Raw genomic sequence first — 21,247 nt, 5'->3', positions numbered from 1 at the left:
ATGATGAAAAACGGTGTGCTATAGTATGCCGTGCGGTATGGGCTATAGCCCATGTTCAAAAATGATGAAAAACGAGGTAATTTTTTTTTCAAAATTTCAAAAAACGATGGGTTATAACCCATGTTTTTTTTTTTTTCATTTTTTTCAAAAATGTTGAAAAACGAGGTTAATTTTTTTTTCAAAATTTCAAAAAACGATGGGCTATAACCCATGTTTTTTTTTGTTTTTCATTTTTTTCAAATCCTCAAAAATGATGAAAAACGGCGTGCTATAGTATGCCGTGCGGTATGGGCTATAGCCCATGTTCAAAAATGATGAAAAACGAGGTTAATCTTTTTTTCAAAATTTCAAAAAACGATGGGCTATAACCCATGTTTTTTTTTTTTTTTTTTTTTTTCAAAACCTCAAAAATGATGAAAAACGGCATGCTATAGTATGCCGTACGGTATGGGCTATAGCCCATGTTAAAAAATGATGAAAAACGAGGTTTAAAAAAAAATCCAAATTTCAAAAAAAACGATGGGCTATAAGCCATGTTTTTTGAAATTTTGAATTTTTTTCAAATCCTCAAAAATGATGAAAAACGGCGTGTTATAGTATGCCGTACGGTATGGGCTATAGCCCATGGTCAAAAATGATGAAAAACAGGGATATTTTTTTTTCAAAAATTCAAAAAACGATGGGCTATAACCCATGTTTTTTTTCTTTTTTTTCATTTTTTTCAAAACCTCAAAAATGATGAAAAACGGCGTGCTATAGTATGCTGTACGGTATTGGCTATAGCCCATGTTCAAAAATGATGAAAAACGAGGTTTAAAAAAAAATCAAAATTTAAAAAAAACGATGGGCTATAACCCATGTTTTTTTAAATTTAGATTTTTTTTTTTAATCCTCAAAAATGATGAAAAACGGCGTGTTATAGTATGCCGTACGGTAGGGGCTATAGCCCATGTTTAAAAATGATGAAAAACGAGGTTTAATTTTTTTTCAAAATTTCAAAAAAACGATGGGCTATAACCCATGTTTTTTTTTTTTTTCATTTTTTTCAAAACCTCAAAAATGATGAAAAACGGCGTGTTATAGTATGCCGTACGGTATGGGCTAGAGCCCATGGTCAAAATGATGAAAAACGAGGATAATTTTTTTTTCCAAAAATTCAAAATACGATGGGCTATAACCCATGTTTTTGTTTTTTTTCATTTTTTTCAAATCCTCAAAAATGATGAAAAACGGTGTGCTATAGTATGCCGTGCGGTATGGGCTATAGCCCATGTTCAAAAATGATGAAAAAAGAGGTAATTTTTTTTTCAAAATTTCAAAAAACGATGGGTTATAACCCATGTTTTTTTTTTTTCATTTTTTTCAAAAATGTTGAAAAACGAGGTTAATTGTTTTTTCAAAATTTCAAAAAACGATGGGCTATAACCCATGTTTTTTTTTGTTTTTCATTTTTTTCAAATCCTCAAAAATGATGAAAAACGGCGTGCTATAGTATGCCGTGCGGTATGGGCTATAGCCCATGTTCAAAAATGATGAAAAACGAGGTTAATCTTTTTTTCAAAATTTCAAAAAACGATGGGCTATAACCCATGTTTTTTTTTTTTTTTTTTTTTTTCAAAACCTCAAAAATGATGAAAAACGGCATGCTATAGTATGCCGTACGGTATGGGCTATAGCCCATGTTCAAAAATGATGAAAAACGAGGTTTAAAAAAAAAAAAAAAAATCAAAAAAACGATGGGCTATAAGCCATGTTTTTTGAAATTTTGAATTTTTTTCAAATCCTCAAAAATTATGAAAAACGGCGTGTTATAGTATGCCGTACGGTAGGGGCTATAGCCCATGTTTAAAAATGATGAAAAACGAGGTTTAATTTTTTTTCAAAATTTCAAAAAAACGATGGGCTATAACCCATGTTTTTTTTTTTTTTCATTTTTTTCAAAACCTCAAAAATGATGAAAAACGGCGTGTTATAGTATGCCGTACGGTATGGGCTATAGCCCATGGTCAAAATGATGAAAAACGAGGATAATTTTTTTTTCCAAAAATTCAAAATACGATGGGCTATAACCCATGTTTTTGTTTTTTTTCATTTTTTTCAAATCCTCAAAAATGATGAAAAACGGTGTGCTATAGTATGCCGTGCGGTATGGGCTATAGCCCATGTTCAAAAATGATGAAAAAAGAGGTAATTTTTTTTTCAAAATTTCAAAAAACGATGGGTTATAACCCATGTTTTTTTTTTTTCATTTTTTTCAAAAATGTTGAAAAACGAGGTTAATTTTTTTTTCAAAATTTCAAAAAACGATGGGCTATAACCCATGTTTTTTTTTGTTTTTCATTTTTTTCAAATCCTCAAAAATGATGAAAAACGGCGTGCTATAGTATGCCGTGCGGTATGGGCTATAGCCCATGTTCAAAAATGATGAAAAACGAGGTTAATCTTTTTTTCAAAATTTCAAAAAACGATGGGCTATAACCCATGTTTTTTTTTTGTTTGTTTTTTTTCAAAACCTAAAAAATGATGAAAAACGGCATGCTATAGTATGCCGTACGGTATGGGCTATAGCCCATGTTCAAAAATGATGAAAAACGAGGTTAAAAAAAAAAAAAAAAATTCAAAAAAACGATGGGCTATAAGCCATGTTTTTTGAAATTTTGAATTTTTTTCAAATCCTCAAAAATTATGAAAAACGGCGTGTTATAGTATGCCGTACGGTATGGGCTATAGCCCATGGTCAAAAATGATGAAAAACAGGGATATTTTTTTTTCAAAAATTCAAAAAACGATGGGCTATAACCCATGTTTTTTTTCATTTTTTTCATTTTTTTCAAAACCTCAAAAATGATGAAAAACGGCGTGCTATAGTATGCTGTACGGTATGGGCTATAGCCCATGTTCAAAAATGATGAAAAACGAGGTTAAAAAAAAAATCAAAAAAAAAAAAAAACGATGGGCTATAACCCATGTTTTTTGAAATTTAGATTTTTTTTTAAATCCTCAAAAATGATGAAAAACGGCGTGTTATAGTATGCCGTACGGTAGGGGCTATAGCCCATGTTTAAAAATGATGAAAAACGAGGTTTAAATTTTTTTCAAAATTTCAAAAAAACGATGGGCTATAACCCATGTTTTTTGAAAATTTGAAAATTTTTCAAATCCTCAAAAATTATGAAAAACGGCGTGTTATAGTATGCCGTACGGTAGGGGCTATAGCCCATGTTTAAAAATGATGAAAAACGAGGTTTAAAATTCTTTCAAAATTTCAAAAAAACGATGGGCTATAACCCATGTTTTTTAAATTTTGAATTTTTTTCACATCCTCAAAAATGATGAAAAACGGCGTGTTATAGTATGCCGTACGGTAGGGGCTATAGCCCATGTTTAAAAATGATGAAAAACGAGGATTAAATTTTTTTCAAAATTTCAAAAAAACGATGGGCTATAACCCATGTTTTTTGAAATTTTTAATTTTTTTTAAATCCTCAAAAATTATGAAAAACGGCGTGTTATAGTATGCCGTACGGTAGGGGCTATAGCCCATGTTTAAAAATGATGAAAAACGAGGTTTAAAATTCTTTCAAAATTTCAAAAAAACGATGGGCTATAACCCATGTTTTTTAAATTTTGAATTTTTTTCACATCCTCAAAAATGATGAAAAACGGCGTGTTATAGTATGCCGTACGGTAGGGGCTATAGCCCATGTTTAAAAATGATGAAAAACGAGGATTAAATTTTTTTCAAAATTTCAAAAAAACGATGGGCTATAACCCATGTTTTTTGAAATTTTTAATTTTTTTTAAATCCTCAAAAATGATGAAAAACTGCGTCCTATAGTATGCCGTACGGTATGGGCTATAGCCCATGGTCAAAAATGATGAAAAACAGGGATTTTTTTTTTCAAAAATTCAAAAAACGATGGGCTATAACCCATGTTTTTTTTTTTTTTTCATTTTTTTCAAAACCTCAAAAATGATGAAAAACGGCGTGCTATAGTATGCTGTACGGTATGGGCTATAGCCCATGTTCAAAAATGATGAAAAACGAGGTTTGAAAAAAAATCAAAATTAAAAAAAAACGATGGGCTATAACCCATGTTTTTTGAAATTTAGATTTTTTTTTAAATCCTCAAAAATGATGAAAAACGGCGTGTTATAGTATGCCGTACGGTATGGGCTATAGCCCATGGTCAAAATGATGAAAAACGAGGATAATTTTTTTTTCCAAAAATTCAAAATACGATAACCCATGTTTTTGTTTTTTTTCATTTTTTTCAAAACCTCAAAAATGATGAAAAACGGCATGCTATAGTATGCCGTACGGTATGGGCTATAGCCCATGTTCAAAAATGATGAAAAACGAGGTTTAAAAAAAAAAAAAAATTCAAAAAAACGATGGGCTATAAGCCATGTTTTTTGAAATTTTGAATTTTTTTTAAATCCTCAAAAATGATGAAAAACTGCGTCCTATAGTATGCCGTACGGTATGGGCTATAGCCCATGGTCAGAAATGATGAAAAACAGGGATATTTTTTTTTTCAAAAATTCAAAAAACGATGGGCTATAACCCATGTTTTTTTTTTTTTTTCATTTTTTTCAAAACCTCAAAAATGATGAAAAACGGCGTGCTATAGTATGCTGTACGGTATGGGCTATAGCCCATGTTCAAAAATGATGAAAAACGAGGTTTGAAAAAAAATCAAAATTTAAAAAAAACGATGGGCTATAACCCATGTTTTTTGAAATTTAGATTTTTTTTTAAATCCTCAAAAATGATGAAAAACGGCGTGTTATAGTATGCCGTACGGTAGGGGCTATAGCCCATGTTTAAAAATGATGAAAAACGAGGTTTAATTTTTTTTTCAAAATTTCAAAAAAACGATGGGCTATAACCCATGTTTTTTTAAATTTTGAAATATTTTCAAATCCTCAAAAATGATGAAAAACGGCGTGTTATAGTATGCCGTACGGTAGGGGCTAAAGCCCATGTTTAAAAATGATGAAAAACGAGGTTTAAATTTTTTTCAAAATTTCAAAAAAACGATGGGCTATAACCCATGTTTTTTAAATTTTGAATTTTTTTCACATCCTCAAAAATGATGAAAAACGGCGTGTTATAGTATGCCGTACGGTAGGGGCTATAGCCCATGTTTAAAAATGATGAAAAACGAGGATTAAATTTTTTTCAAAATTTCAAAAAAACGATGGGCTATAACCCATGTTTTTTGAAATTTAGATTTTTTTTTAAAACCTCAAAAATGATGAAAAACGGCGTCCTATAGTATGCCGTACGGTATGGGCTATAGCCCATGTTCAAAAATGATGAAAAACGAGGTTTAAAAAAAAATCAAAATTTAAAAAAAACGATGGGCTATAACCCATGTTTTTTGAAATTTAGATTTTTTTTTTAAATCCTCAAAAATGATGAAAAACGGCGTGTTATAGTATGCCGTACGGTAGGGGCTATAGCCCATGTTTAAAAATGATGAAAAACGAGGTTTTAAAAAAATTCAAAATTTCAAAAAAACGATGGGCTATAACCCATGTTTTTTGAAATTTTGATTTTTTTTCAAATCCTCAAAAATGATTAAAAACGGCGTGCTATAGTATGCTGTACGGTATTGGCTATAGCCCATGTTCAAAAATGATGAAAAACGAGGTTTAAAAAAAAATCAAAATTTCAAAAAAACGATGGGCTATAACCCATGTTTTTTGAAATTTTGAATTTTTTTCAAATCCTCAAAAATGATGAAAAACGGCGTGTTACAGTATGCCGTACGGTAGGGGCTATAGCCCATGTTTAAAAATGATGAAAAACGAGGTTTAATTTTTTTTCAAAATTTCAAAAAAACGATGGGCTATAACCCATGTTTTTTAAATTTTGAATTTTTTTCACATCCTCAAAAATGATGAAAAACGGCGTGTTATAGTATGCCGTACGGTATGGGCTATAGCCCATAGTCAAAAATGATGAAAAACAGGGATATTTTATTTTTCAAAAATTCAAAAAACGATGGGCTATAACCCATGTTTTTTGTTTTTTTTCTTTTTTTTCAAAACCTCAAAAATGATGAAAAACGGCGTGCTATAGTATGCTGTACGGTATGGGCTATAGCCCATGTTCAAAAATGATAAAAAACGAGGTTTAAAAAAAAATCAAAATTTAAAAAAAACGATGGGCTATAACCCATGTTTTTTGAAATTTAGATTTTTTTTTAAATCCTCAAAAATGATGAAAAACGGCGTGTTATAGTATGCCGTACGGTAGGGGCTATAGCCCATGTTTAAAAATGATGAAAAACGAGGTTTAATTTTTTTTTCAAAATTTCAAAAAAACGATGGGCTATAACCCATGTTTTTTGAAATTTTGAAATATTTTCAAATCCTCAAAAATGATGAAAAACGGCGTGTTATAGTATGCCGTACGGTAGGGGCTAAAGCCCATGTTTAAAAATGATGAAAAACGAGGTTTAAATTTTTTTCAAAATTTCAAAAAAACGATGGGCTATAACCCATGTTTTTTAAATTTTGAATTTTTTTCACATCCTCAAAAATGATGAAAAACGGCGTGTTATAGTATGCCGTACGGTAGGGGCTATAGCCCATGTTCAAAAATGATGAAAAACGAGGTTTAAAAAAAAATCAAAAAAAAAAAAAAAAACGATGGGCTATAACCCATGTTTTTTGAAATTTAGATTTTTTTTTAAATCCTCAAAAATGATGAAAAACGGCGTGTTATAGTATGCCGTACGGTAGGGGCTATAGCCCATGTTCAAAAATGATGAAAAACGAGGTTTAAAAAAAAATCAAAAAAAAAAAAAAACGATGGGCTATAACCCATGTTTTTTGAAATTTAGATTTTTTTTTAAATCCTCAAAAATGATGAAAAACGGCGTGTTATAGTATGCCGTACGGTAGGGGCTATAGCCCATGTTTAAAAATGATGAAAAACGAGGTTTAATTTTTTTTCAAAATTTCAAAAAAACGATGGGCTATAACCCATGTTTTTTTTTTTTTTCATTTTTTTCAAAACCTCAAAAATGATGAAAAACGGCGTGTTATAGTATGCCGTACGGTATGGGCTACAGCCCATGGTCAAAATGATGAAAAACGAGGATAATTTTTTTTTCCAAAAATTCAAAATACGATGGGCTATAACCCATGTTTTTGTTTTTTTTCATTTTTTTCAAATCCTCAAAAATGATGAAAAACGGTGTGCTATAGTATGCCGTGCGGTATGGGCTATAGCCCATGTTCAAAAATGATGAAAAAAGAGGTAATTTTTTTTTCAAAATTTCAAAAAACGATGGGTTATAACCCATGTTTTTTTTTTTTCATTTTTTTCAAAAATGTTGAAAAACGAGGTTAATTTTTTTTTCAAAATTTCAAAAAACGATGGGCTATAACCCATGTTTTTTTTTGTTTTTCATTTTTTTCAAATCCTCAAAAATGATGAAAAACGGCGTGCTATAGTATGCCGTGCGGTATGGGCTATAGCCCATGTTCAAAAATGATGAAAAACGAGGTTAATCTTTTTTTCAAAATTTCAAAAAACGATGGGCTATAACCCATGTTTTTTTTTTTTTTTTTTTTTTTCAAAACCTCAAAAATGATGAAAAACGGCATGCTATAGTATGCCGTACGGTATGGGCTATAGCCCATGTTCAAAAATGATGAAAAACGAGGTTTAAAAAAAAAAAAATTCAAAAAAACGATGGGCTATAAGCCATGTTTTTTGAAATTTTGAATTTTTTTCAAATCCTCAAAAATTATGAAAAACGGCGTGTTATAGTATGCCGTACGGTAGGGGCTATAGCCCATGTTTAAAAATGATGAAAAACGAGGTTTAATTTTTTTTCAAAATTTCAAAAAAACGATGGGCTATAACCCATGTTTTTTTTTTTTTTCATTTTTTTCAAAACCTCAAAAATGATGAAAAACGGCGTGTTATAGTATGCCGTACGGTATGGGCTATAGCCCATGGTCAAAATGATGAAAAACGAGGATAATTTTTTTTTCCAAAAATTCAAAATACGATGGGCTATAACCCATGTTTTTGTTTTTTTTCATTTTTTTCAAATCCTCAAAAATGATGAAAAACGGTGTGCTATAGTATGCCGTGCGGTATGGGCTATAGCCCATGTTCAAAAATGATGAAAAAAGAGGTAATTTTTTTTTCAAAATTTCAAAAAACGATGGGTTATAACCCATGTTTTTTTTTTTTCATTTTTTTCAAAAATGTTGAAAAACGAGGTTAATTTTTTTTTCAAAATTTCAAAAAACGATGGGCTATAACCCATGTTTTTTTTTGTTTTTCATTTTTTTCAAATCCTCAAAAATGATGAAAAACGGCGTGCTATAGTATGCCGTGCGGTATGGGCTATAGCCCATGTTCAAAAATGATGAAAAACGAGGTTAATCTTTTTTTCAAAATTTCAAAAAACGATGGGCTATAACCCATGTTTTTTTTTTGTTTGTTTTTTTTCAAAACCTAAAAAATGATGAAAAACGGCATGCTATAGTATGCCGTACGGTATGGGCTATAGCCCATGTTCAAAAATGATGAAAAACGAGGTTAAAAAAAAAAAAAAAATTTCAAAAAAACGATGGGCTATAAGCCATGTTTTTTGAAATTTTGAATTTTTTTCAAATCCTCAAAAATTATGAAAAACGGCGTGTTATAGTATGCCGTACGGTATGGGCTATAGCCCATGGTCAAAAATGATGAAAAACAGGGATATTTTTTTTTCAAAAATTCAAAAAACGATGGGCTATAACCCATGTTTTTTTTCATTTTTTTCATTTTTTTCAAAACCTCAAAAATGATGAAAAACGGCGTGCTATAGTATGCTGTACGGTATGGGCTATAGCCCATGTTCAAAAATGATGAAAAACGAGGTTAAAAAAAAAATCAAAAAAAAAAAAAAACGATGGGCTATAACCCATGTTTTTTGAAATTTAGATTTTTTTTTAAATCCTCAAAAATGATGAAAAACGGCGTGTTATAGTATGCCGTACGGTAGGGGCTATAGCCCATGTTTAAAAATGATGAAAAACGAGGTTTAAATTTTTTTCAAAATTTCAAAAAAACGATGGGCTATAACCCATGTTTTTTGAAAATTTGAAAATTTTTCAAATCCTCAAAAATTATGAAAAACGGCGTGTTATAGTATGCCGTACGGTAGGGGCTATAGCCCATGTTTAAAAATGATGAAAAACGAGGTTTAAAATTCTTTCAAAATTTCAAAAAAACGATGGGCTATAACCCATGTTTTTTAAATTTTGAATTTTTTTCACATCCTCAAAAATGATGAAAAACGGCGTGTTATAGTATGCCGTACGGTAGGGGCTATAGCCCATGTTTAAAAATGATGAAAAACGAGGATTAAATTTTTTTCAAAATTTCAAAAAAACGATGGGCTATAACCCATGTTTTTTGAAATTTTTAATTTTTTTTAAATCCTCAAAAATGATGAAAAACTGCGTCCTATAGTATGCCGTACGGTATGGGCTATAGCCCATGGTCAAAAATGATGAAAAACAGGGATTTTTTTTTTCAAAAATTCAAAAAACGATGGGCTATAACCCATGTTTTGTTTTTTTTTTCATTTTTTTCAAAACCTCAAAAATGATGAAAAACGGCGTGCTATAGTATGCTGTACGGTATGGGCTATAGCCCATGTTCAAAAATGATGAAAAACGAGGTTTGAAAAAAAATCAAAATTAAAAAAAAACGATGGGCTATAACCCATGTTTTTTGAAATTTAGATTTTTTTTTAAATCCTCAAAAATGATGAAAAACGGCGTGTTATAGTATGCCGTACGGTATGGGCTATAGCCCATGGTCAAAATGATGAAAAACGAGGATAATTTTTTTTTCCAAAAATTCAAAATACGATGGGCTATAACCCATGTTTTTGTTTTTTTTCATTTTTTTCAAATCCTCAAAAATGATGAAAAACGGTGTGCTATAGTATGCCGTGCGGTATGGGCTATAGCCCATGTTCAAAAATGATGAAAAAAGAGGTAATTTTTTTTTCAAAATTTCAAAAAACGATGGGCTATAACCCATGTTTTTTTTTGTTTTTCATTTTTTTCAAATCCTCAAAAATGATGAAAAACGGCGTGCTATAGTATGCCGTGCGGTATGGGCTATAGCCCATGTTCAAAAATGATGAAAAACGAGGTTAATCTTTTTTTCAAAATTTCAAAAAACGATGGGCTATAACCCATGTTTTTTTTTTTTTTTTTTTTTTTCAAAACCTCAAAAATGATGAAAAACGGCATGCTATAGTATGCCGTACGGTATGGGCTATAGCCCATGTTCAAAAATGATGAAAAACGAGGTTTAAAAAAAAAAAAAAAATTCAAAAAAACGATGGGCTATAAGCCATGTTTTTTGAAATTTTGAATTTTTTTCAAATCCTCAAAAATTATGAAAAACGGCGTGTTATAGTATGCCGTACGGTAGGGGCTATAGCCCATGTTTAAAAATGATGAAAAACGAGGTTTAATTTTTTTTCAAAATTTCAAAAAAACGATGGGCTATAACCCATGTTTTTTTTTTTTTTCATTTTTTTCAAAACCTCAAAAATGATGAAAAACGGCGTGTTATAGTATGCCGTACGGTATGGTCAAAATGATGAAAAACGAGGATAATTTTTTTTTCCAAAAATTCAAAATACGATGGGCTATAACCCATGTTTTTGTTTTTTTTCATTTTTTTCAAATCCTCAAAAATGATGAAAAACGGTGTGCTATAGTATGCCGTGCGGTATGGGCTATAGCCCATGTTCAAAAATGATGAAAAAAGAGGTAATTTTTTTTTCAAAATTTCAAAAAACGATGGGTTATAACCCATGTTTTTTTTTTCTTCATTTTTTTCAAAAATGTTGAAAAACGAGGTTAATTTTTTTTTCAAAATTTCAAAAAACGATGGGCTATAACCCATGTTTTTTTTTGTTTTTCATTTTTTTCAAATCCTCAAAAATGATGAAAAACGGCGTGCTATAGTATGCCGTGCGGTATGGGCTATAGCCCATGTTCAAAAATGATGAAAAACGAGGTTAATCTTTTTTTCAAAATTTCAAAAAACGATGGGCTATAACCCATGTTTTTTTTTTTTTTTTTTTTTTTCAAAACCTCAAAAATGATGAAAAACGGCATGCTATAGTATGCCGTACGGTATGGGCTATAGCCCATGTTCAAAAATGATGAAAAACGAGGTTTAAAAAAAAAAAAAAAATCAAAAAAACGATGGGCTATAAGCCATGTTTTTTGAAATTTTGAAATTTTTTCAAATCCTCAAAAATTATGAAAAACGGCGTGTTATAGTATGCCGTACGGTATGGGCTATAGCCCATGGTCAAAAATGATGAAAAACAGGGATATTTTTTTTTCAAAAATTCAAAAAACGATGGGCTATAACCCATGTTTTTTTTCATTTTTTTCATTTTTTTCAAAACCTCAAAAATGATGAAAAACGGCGTGCTATAGTATGCTGTACGGTATGGGCTATAGCCCATGTTCAAAAATGATGAAAAACGAGGTTAAAAAAAAAATCAAAAAAAAAAAAAAACGATGGGCTATAACCCATGTTTTTTGAAATTTAGATTTTTTTTTAAATCCTCAAAAATGATGAAAAACGGCGTGTTATAGTATGCCGTACGGTAGGGGCTATAGCCCATGTTTAAAAATGATGAAAAACGAGGTTTAAATTTTTTTCAAAATTTCAAAAAAACGATGGGCTATAACCCATGTTTTTTGAAAATTTGAAATTTTTTCAAATCCTCAAAAATTATGAAAAACGGCGTGTTATAGTATGCCGTACGGTAGGGGCTATAGCCCATGTTTAAAAATGATGAAAAACGAGGTTTAAAATTCTTTCAAAATTTCAAAAAAACGATGGGCTATAACCCATGTTTTTTAAATTTTGAATTTTTTTCACATCCTCAAAAATGATGAAAAACGGCGTGTTATAGTATGCCGTACGGTAGGGGCTATAGCCCATGTTTAAAAATGATGAAAAACGAGGATTAAATTTTTTTCAAAATTTCAAAAAAACGATGGGCTATAACCCATGTTTTTTGAAATTTTAAATTTTTTTTAAATCCTCAAAAATGATGAAAAACTGCGTCCTATAGTATGCCGTACGGTATGGGCTATAGCCCATGGTCAGAAATGATGAAAAACAGGGATATTTTTTTTTTCAAAAATTCAAAAAACGATGGGCTATAACCCATGTTTTTTTTTTTTTTTCATTTTTTTCAAAACCTCAAAAATGATGAAAAACGGCGTGCTATAGTATGCTGTACGGTATGGGCTATAGCCCATGTTCAAAAATGATGAAAAACGAGGTTTGAAAAAAAATCAAAATTTAAAAAAAACGATGGGCTATAACCCATGTTTTTTGAAATTTAGATTTTTTTTTAAATCCTCAAAAATGATGAAAAACGGCGTGTTATAGTATGCCGTACGGTAGGGGCTATAGCCCATGTTTAAAAATGATGAAAAACGAGGTAATTTTTTTTTCAAAATTTCAAAAAACGATGGGTTATAACCCATGTTTTTTTTTTCTTCATTTTTTTCAAAAATGTTGAAAAACGAGGTTAATTTTTTTTCCAAAAATTCAAAATACGATGGGCTATAACCCATGTTTTTGTTTTTTTTCATTTTTTTCAAATCCTCAAAAATGATGAAAAACGGTGTGCTATAGTATGCCGTGCGGTATGGGCTATAGCCCATGTTCAAAAATGATGAAAAAAGAGGTAATTTTTTTTTCAAAATTTCAAAAAACGATGGGTTATAACCCATGTTTTTTTTTTCTTCATTTTTTTCAAAAATGTTGAAAAACGAGGTTAATTTTTTTTTCAAAATTTCAAAAAACGATGGGCTATAACCCATGTTTTTTTTTGTTTTTCATTTTTTTCAAATCCTCAAAAATGATGAAAAACGGCGTGCTATAGTATGCCGTGCGGTATGGGCTATAGCCCATGTTCAAAAATGATGAAAAACGAGGTTAATCTTTTTTTCAAAATTTCAAAAAACGATGGGCTATAACCCATGTTTTTTTTTTTTTTTTTTTTTTTTCAAAACCTCAAAAATGATGAAAAACGGCATGCTATAGTATGCCGTACGGTATGGGCTATAGCCCATGTTCAAAAATGATGAAAAACGAGGTTTAAAAAAAAAAAAAAAATCAAAAAAACGATGGGCTATAAGCCATGTTTTTTGAAATTTTGAAATTTTTTCAAATCCTCAAAAATTATGAAAAACGGCGTGTTATAGTATGCCGTACGGTATGGGCTATAGCCCATGGTCAAAAATGATGAAAAACAGGGATATTTTTTTTTCAAAAATTCAAAAAACGATGGGCTATAACCCATGTTTTTTTTCATTTTTTTCATTTTTTTCAAAACCTCAAAAATGATGAAAAACGGCGTGCTATAGTATGCTGTACGGTATGGGCTATAGCCCATGTTCAAAAATGATGAAAAACGAGGTTAAAAAAAAAATCAAAAAAAAAAAAAAACGATGGGCTATAACCCATGTTTTTTGAAATTTAGATTTTTTTTTAAATCCTCAAAAATGATGAAAAACGGCGTGTTATAGTATGCCGTACGGTAGGGGCTATAGCCCATGTTTAAAAATGATGAAAAACGAGGTTTAAATTTTTTTCAAAATTTCAAAAAAACGATGGGCTATAACCCATGTTTTTTGAAAATTTGAAATTTTTTCAAATCCTCAAAAATTATGAAAAACGGCGTGTTATAGTATGCCGTACGGTAGGGGCTATAGCCCATGTTTAAAAATGATGAAAAACGAGGTTTAAAATTCTTTCAAAATTTCAAAAAAACGATGGGCTATAACCCATGTTTTTTAAATTTTGAATTTTTTTCACATCCTCAAAAATGATGAAAAACGGCGTGTTATAGTATGCCGTACGGTAGGGGCTATAGCCCATGTTTAAAAATGATGAAAAACGAGGATTAAATTTTTTTCAAAATTTCAAAAAAACGATGGGCTATAACCCATGTTTTTTGAAATTTTAAATTTTTTTTAAATCCTCAAAAATGATGAAAAACTGCGTCCTATAGTATGCCGTACGGTATGGGCTATAGCCCATGGTCAGAAATGATGAAAAACAGGGATATTTTTTTTTTCAAAAATTCAAAAAACGATGGGCTATAACCCATGTTTTTTTTTTTTTTTCATTTTTTTCAAAACCTCAAAAATGATGAAAAACGGCGTGCTATAGTATGCTGTACGGTATGGGCTATAGCCCATGTTCAAAAATGATGAAAAACGAGGTTTGAAAAAAAATCAAAATTTAAAAAAAACGATGGGCTATAACCCATGTTTTTTGAAATTTAGATTTTTTTTTAAATCCTCAAAAATGATGAAAAACGGCGTGTTATAGTATGCCGTACGGTAGGGGCTATAGCCCATGTTTAAAAATGATGAAAAACGAGGTTTAATTTTTTTTTCAAAATTTCAAAAAAACGATGGGCTATAACCCATGTTTTTTGAAATTTTGAAATATTTTCAAATCCTCAAAAATGATGAAAAACGGCGTGTTATAGTATGCCGTACGGTAGGGGCTAAAGCCCATGTTTAAAAATGATGAAAAACGAGGTTTAAATTTTTTTCAAAATTTCAAAAAAACGATGGGCTATAACCCATGTTTTTTAAATTTTGAATTTTTTTCACATCCTCAAAAATGATGAAAAACGGCGTGTTATAGTATGCCGTACGGTAGGGGCTATAGCCCATGTTTAAAAATGATGAAAAACGAGGTTTAAAAAAATTTCAAAATTTCAAAAAAACGATGGGCTATAACCCATGTTTTTTGAAATTTAGATTTTTTTTTAAAACCTCAAAAATGATGAAAAACGGCGTCCTATAGTATGCCGTACGGTATGGGCTATAGCCCATGTTCAAAAATGATGAAAAACGAGGTTTAAAAAAAAATCAAAATTTAAAAAAAACGATGGGCTATAACCCATGTTTTTTGAAATTTAGATTTTTTTTTTTAAATCCTCAAAAATGATGAAAAACGGCGTGTTATAGTATGCCGTACGGTAGGGGCTATAGCCCATGTTTAAAAATGATGAAAAACGAGGTTTTAAAAAAATTCAAAATTTCAAAAAAACGATGGGCTATAACCCATGTTTTTTGAAATTTTGATTTTTTTTCAAATCCTCAAAAATGATTAAAAACGGCGTGCTATAGTATGCTGTACGGTATTGGCTATAGCCCATGTTCAAAAATGATGAAAAACGAGGTTTAAAAAAAAATCAAAATTTCAAAAAAACGATGGGCTATAACCCATGTTTTTTGAAAATTTGAATTTTTTTCAAATCCTCAAAAATGATGAAAAACGGCGTGTTACAGTATGCCGTACGGTAGGGGCTATAGCCCATGTTTAAAAATGATGAAAAACGAGGTTTAATTCTTTTTCAAAATTTCAAAAAAACGATGGGCTATAACCCATGTTTTTTAAATTTTGAATTTTTTTCACATCCTCAAAAATGATGAAAAACGGCGTGTTATAGTATGCCGTACGGTATGGGCTATAGCCCATAGTCAAAAATGATGAAAAACAGGGATATTTTATTTTTCAAAAATTCAAAAAACGATGGGCTATAACCCATGTTTTTTGTTTTTTTTCTTTTTTTTCAAAACCTCAAAAATGATGAAAAACGGCGTGCTATAGTATGCTGTACGGTATGGGCTATAGCCCATGTTCAAAAATGATAAAAAACGAGGTTTAAAAAAAAATCAAAATTTAAAAAAAACGATGGGCTATAACCCATGTTTTTTGAAATTTAGATTTTTTTTTAAATCCTCAAAAATGATGAAAAACGGCGTGTTATAGTATGCCGTACGGTAGGGGCTATAGCCCATGTTTAAAAATGATGAAAAACGAGGTTTAATTTTTTTTTCAAAATTTCAAAAAAACGATGGGCTATAACCCATGTTTTTTGAAATTTTGAAATATTTTCAAATCCTCAAAAATGATGAAAAACGGCGTGTTATAGTATGCCGTACGGTAGGGGCTAAAGCCCATGTTTAAAAATGATGAAAAACGAGGTTTAAATTTTTTTCAAAATTTCAAAAAAACGATGGGCTATAACCCATGTTTTTAAAATTTTGAATTTTTTTCACATCCTCAAAAATGATGAAAAACGGCGTGTTATAGTATGCCGTACGGTAGGGGCTATAGCCCATGTTCAAAAATGATGAAAAACGAGGTTTAAAAAAAAATCAAAAAAAAAAAAAAAAACGATGGGCTATAACCCATGTTTTTTGAAATTTAGATTTTTTTTTAAATCCTCAAAAATGATGAAAAACGGCGTGTTATAGTATGCCGTACGGTAGGGGCTATAGCCCATGTTCAAAAATGATGAAAAACGAGGTTTAAAAAAAAACCAAAAAAAAAAAAAAACGATGGGCTATAACCCATGTTTTTTGAAATTTAGATTTTTTTTTAAATCCTCAAAAATGATGAAAAACGGCGTGTTATAGTATGCCGTACGGTAGGGGCTATAGCCCATGTTTAAAAATGATGAAAAACGAGGTTTAAATTTTTTTCAAAATTTCAAAAAAACGATGGGCTATAACCCATGTTTTTTTAAATTTAGATTTTTTTTTAAAACCTCAAAAATGATGAAAAACGGCGTCCTATAGTATGCCGTACGGTATGGGCTATAGCCCATGTTCAAAAATGATGAAAAACGAGGTTTAAAAAAAAATCAAAATTTAAAAAAAACGATGGGCTATAACCCATGTTTTTTGAAATTTAGATTTTTTTTTTAAATCCTCAAAAATGATGAAAAACGGCGTGTTATAGTATGCCGTACGGTAGGGGCTATAGCCCATGTTTAAAAATGATGAAAAACGAGGTTTTAAAAAATTTCAAAATTTCAAAAAAACGATGGGCTATAACCCATGTTTTTTGAAATTTTGATTTTTTTTCAAATCCTCAAAAATGATTAAAAACGGCGTGCTATAGTATGCTGTACGGTATTGGCTATAGCCCATGTTCAAAAATGATGAAAAACGAGGTTTAAAAAAAAATCAAAGTTTAAAAAAAACGATGGGCTATAACCCATGTTTTTTGAAATTTTGAATTTTTTTCAAATCCTCAAAAATGATGAAAAACGGCGTGTTACAGTATGCCGTACGGTAGGGGCTATAGCCCATGTTTAAAAATGATGAAAAACGAGGTTAATTTTTTTTTCAAAATTTCAAAAAAACGATGGGCTATAACCCATGTTTTTTAAATTTTGAATTTTTTTCACATCCTCAAAAATGATGAAAAACGGCGTGTTATAGTATGCCGTACGGTATGGGCTATAGCCCATAGTCAAAAATGATGAAAAACAGGGATATTTTATTTTTCAAAAATTCAAAAAACGATGGGCTATAACCCATGTTTTTTGTTTTTTTTCTTTTTTTTCAAAACCTCAAAAATGATGAAAAACGGCGTGCTATAGTATGCTGTACGGTATGGGCTATAGCCCATGTTCAAAAATGATAAAAAACGAGGTTTAAAAAAAAATCAAAATTAAAAAAAAACGATGGGCTATAACCCATGTTTTTTGAAATTTAGATTTTTTTTTTAATCCTCAAAAATGATGAAAAACGGCGTGTTATAGTATGCCGTACGGTAGGGGCTATAGCCCATGTTTAAAAATGATGAAAAACGAGGTTTAAATTTTTTTCAAAATTTAAAAAAAACGATGGGCTATAACCCATGTTTTTTGAAATTTTGAAATTTTTTCAAATCCTCAAAAATGATGAAAAACGGCGTGTTATAGTATGCCGTACGGTAGGGGCTATAGCCCATGTTTAAAAATAATGAAAAACGAGGTTTAAATTTTTTTCAAAATTTCAAAAAAATGATGGGCTATAACCCATGTTTTTTTTTTTTTTTTTTTTTTTTTTTAATCCTCAAAAATGATGAAAAACTGCGTCCTATAGTATGCCGTACGGTATGGGCTATAGCCCATAGTCAAAAATGATGAAAAACAGGGATATTTTTTTTTTCAAAAATTCAAAAAACGATGGGCTATAACCCATGTTTTTTTTTTATTTTATTTTTTTCAAAACCTCAAAAATGATGAAAAACGGCGTGCTATAGTATGCTGTACGGTATGGGCTATAGCCCATGTTCAAAAATGATGAAAAACGAGGTTTAAAAAAAAATCAAAATTAAAAAAAAACGATGGGCTATAACCCATGTTTTTTGAAAATTTGAAATTTTTTCAAATCCTCAAAAATTATGAAAAACGGCGTGTTATAGTATGCCGTACGGTAGGGGCTATAGCCCATGTTTAAAAATGATGAAAAACGAGGTTTAAAATTCTTTCAAAATTTCAAAAAAACGATGGGCTATAACCCATGTTTTTTAAATTTTGAATTTTTTTCACATCCTCAAAAATGATGAAAAACGGCGTGTTATAGTATGCCATACGGTAGGGGCTATAGCCCATGTTTAAAAATGATGAAAAACGAGGATAATTTTTTTTTCAAAATTTCAAAAAAACGATGGGCTATAACCCATGTTTTTTGAAATTTTTTATTTTTTTTAAATCCTCAAAAATGATGAAAAACTGCGTCCTATAGTATGCCGTACGGTATGGGCTATAGCCCATGGTCAAAAATGATGAAAAACAGGGATATTTTTTTTTTCAAAAATTCAAAAAACGATGGGCTATAACCCATGTTTTTTTTTTTTTTTCATTTTTTTCAAAACCTCAAAAATGATGAAAAACGGCGTGCTATAGTATGCTGTACGGTATGGGCTATAGCCCATGTTCAAAAATGATGAAAAACGAGGTTTAAAAAAAAATCAAAAAAAAAAAAAAAACGATGGGCTATAACCCATGTTTTTTGAAATTTAGATTTTTTTTTAAATCCTCAAAAATGATGAAAAACGGCGTGTTATAGTATGCCGTACGGTAGGGGCTATAGCCCATGTTCAAAAATGATGAAAAACGAGGTTTAAATTTTTTTCAAAATTTCAAAAAAACGATGGGCTATAACCCATGTTTTTTGAAAATTTGAAAATTTTTCAAATCCTCAAAAATTATGAAAAACGGCGTGTTATAGTATGCCGTACGGTAGGGGCTATAGCCCATGTTTAAAAATGATGAAAAACGAGGTTTAAAATTCTTTCAAAATTTCAAAAAAACGATGGGCTATAACCCATGTTTTTTAAATTTTGAATTTTTTTCACATCCTCAAAAATGATGAAAAACGGCGTGTTATAGTATGCCGTACGGTAGGGGCTATAGCCCATGTTTAAAAATGATGAAAAACGAGGATTAAATTTTTTTCAAAATTTCAAAAAAACGATGGGCTATAACCCATGTTTTTTGAAATTTTTAATTTTTTTTAAATCCTCAAAAATGATGAAAAACTGCGTCCTATAGTATGCCGTACGGTAGGGGCTATAGCCCATGTTTAAAAATGATGAAAAACGAGGTTTAAAATTCTTTCAAAAATTCAAAAAACTATGGGCTATAACCCATGTTTTTTGTTTTTTTTCATTTTTTTCAAAACCTCAAAAATGATGAAAAACGGCGTGCTATAGTATGCTGTACGGTATGGGCTATAGCCCATGTTCAAAAATGATGAAAAACGAGGTTTAAAAAAAAATCAAAATTAAAAAAAAACGATGGGCTATAACCCATGTTTTTTGAAATTTAGATTTTTTTTTAAATCCTCAAAAATGATGAAAAACGGCGTGTTATAGTATGCCGTACGGTAGGGGCTATAGCCCATGTTTAAAATGATGAAAAACGAGGTTTAATTTTTTTTTCAAAATTTCAAAAAAACGATGGGCTATAACCCATGTTTTTTGAAATTTTGAAATATTTTCAAATCCTCAAAAATGATGAAAAACGGCGTGTTATAGTATGCCGTACGGTAGGGGCTAAAGCCCATGTTTAAAAATGATGAAAAACGAGGTTTAAATTTTTTTCAAAATTTCAAAAAAACGATGGGCTATAACCCATGTTTTTTAAATTTTGAATTTTTTTCACATCCTCAAAAATGATGAAAAACGGCGTGTTATAGTATGCCGTACGGTAGGGGCTATAGCCCATGTTTAAAAATGATGAAAAACGAGGTTTAAAAAAATTTCAAAATTTCAAAAAAACGATGGGCTATAACCCATGTTTTTTGAAATTTAGATTTTTTTTTAAAACCTCAAAAATGATGAAAAACGGCGTCCTATAGTATGCCGTACGGTATGGGCTATAGCCCATGTTCAAAAATGATGAAAAACGAGGTTTAAAAAAAAATCAAAATTAAAAAAAAACGATGGGCTATAACCCATGTTTTTTGAAATTTAGATTTATTTATTTTTTATCCTCAAAAATGATGAAAAACGGCGTGTTATAGTATGCCGTACGGTAGGGGCTATAGCCCATGTTTAAAAATGATGAAAAACGAGGTTTTAAAAAATTTCAAAATTTCAAAAAAACGATGGGCTATAACCCATGTTTTTTGAAATTTTGATTTTTTTTCAAATCCTCAAAAATGATTAAAAACGGCGTGCTATAGTATGCTGTACGGTATTGGCTATAGCCCATGTTCAAAAATGATGAAAAACGAGGTTTAAAAAAAAATCAAAATTTCAAAAAAACGATGGGCTATAACCCATGTTTTTTGAAATTTAGATTTTTTTTTAAATCCTCAAAAATGATGAAAAACGGCGTGTTATAGTATGCCGTACGGTAGGGGCTATAGCCCATGTTTAAAAATGATGAAAAACGAGGTTAATTTTTTTTTCAAAATTTCAAAAAAACGATGGGCTATAACCCATGTTTTTTGAAATTTTGAATTTTTTTCAAATCCTCAAAAATGATGAAAAACGGCGTGTTACAGTATGCCGTACGGTAGGGGCTATAGCCCATGTTTAAAAATGATGAAAAACGAGGTTTAATTTTTTTTCAAAATTTCAAAAAAACGATGGGCTATAACCCATGTTTTTTAAATTTTGAATTTTTTTCACATCCTCAAAAATGATGAAAAACGGCGTGTTATAGTATGCCGTACGGTATGGGCTATAGCCCATAGTCAAAAATGATGAAAAACAGGGATATTTTCTTTTTCAAAAATTCAAAAAACGATGGGCTATAACCCATGTTTTTTGTTTTTTTTCTTTTTTTTCAAAACCTCAAAAATGATGAAAAACGGCGTGCTATAGTATGCTGTACGGTATGGGCTATAGCCC

Source organism: Protomyctophum parallelum (assembly GCF_964188405.1).
Source record: "Protomyctophum parallelum genome assembly, chromosome: 5".
NCBI lineage: Eukaryota > Metazoa > Chordata > Actinopteri > Myctophiformes > Myctophidae > Protomyctophum > Protomyctophum parallelum.
This window is presented reverse-complemented; position numbering follows the sequence as displayed.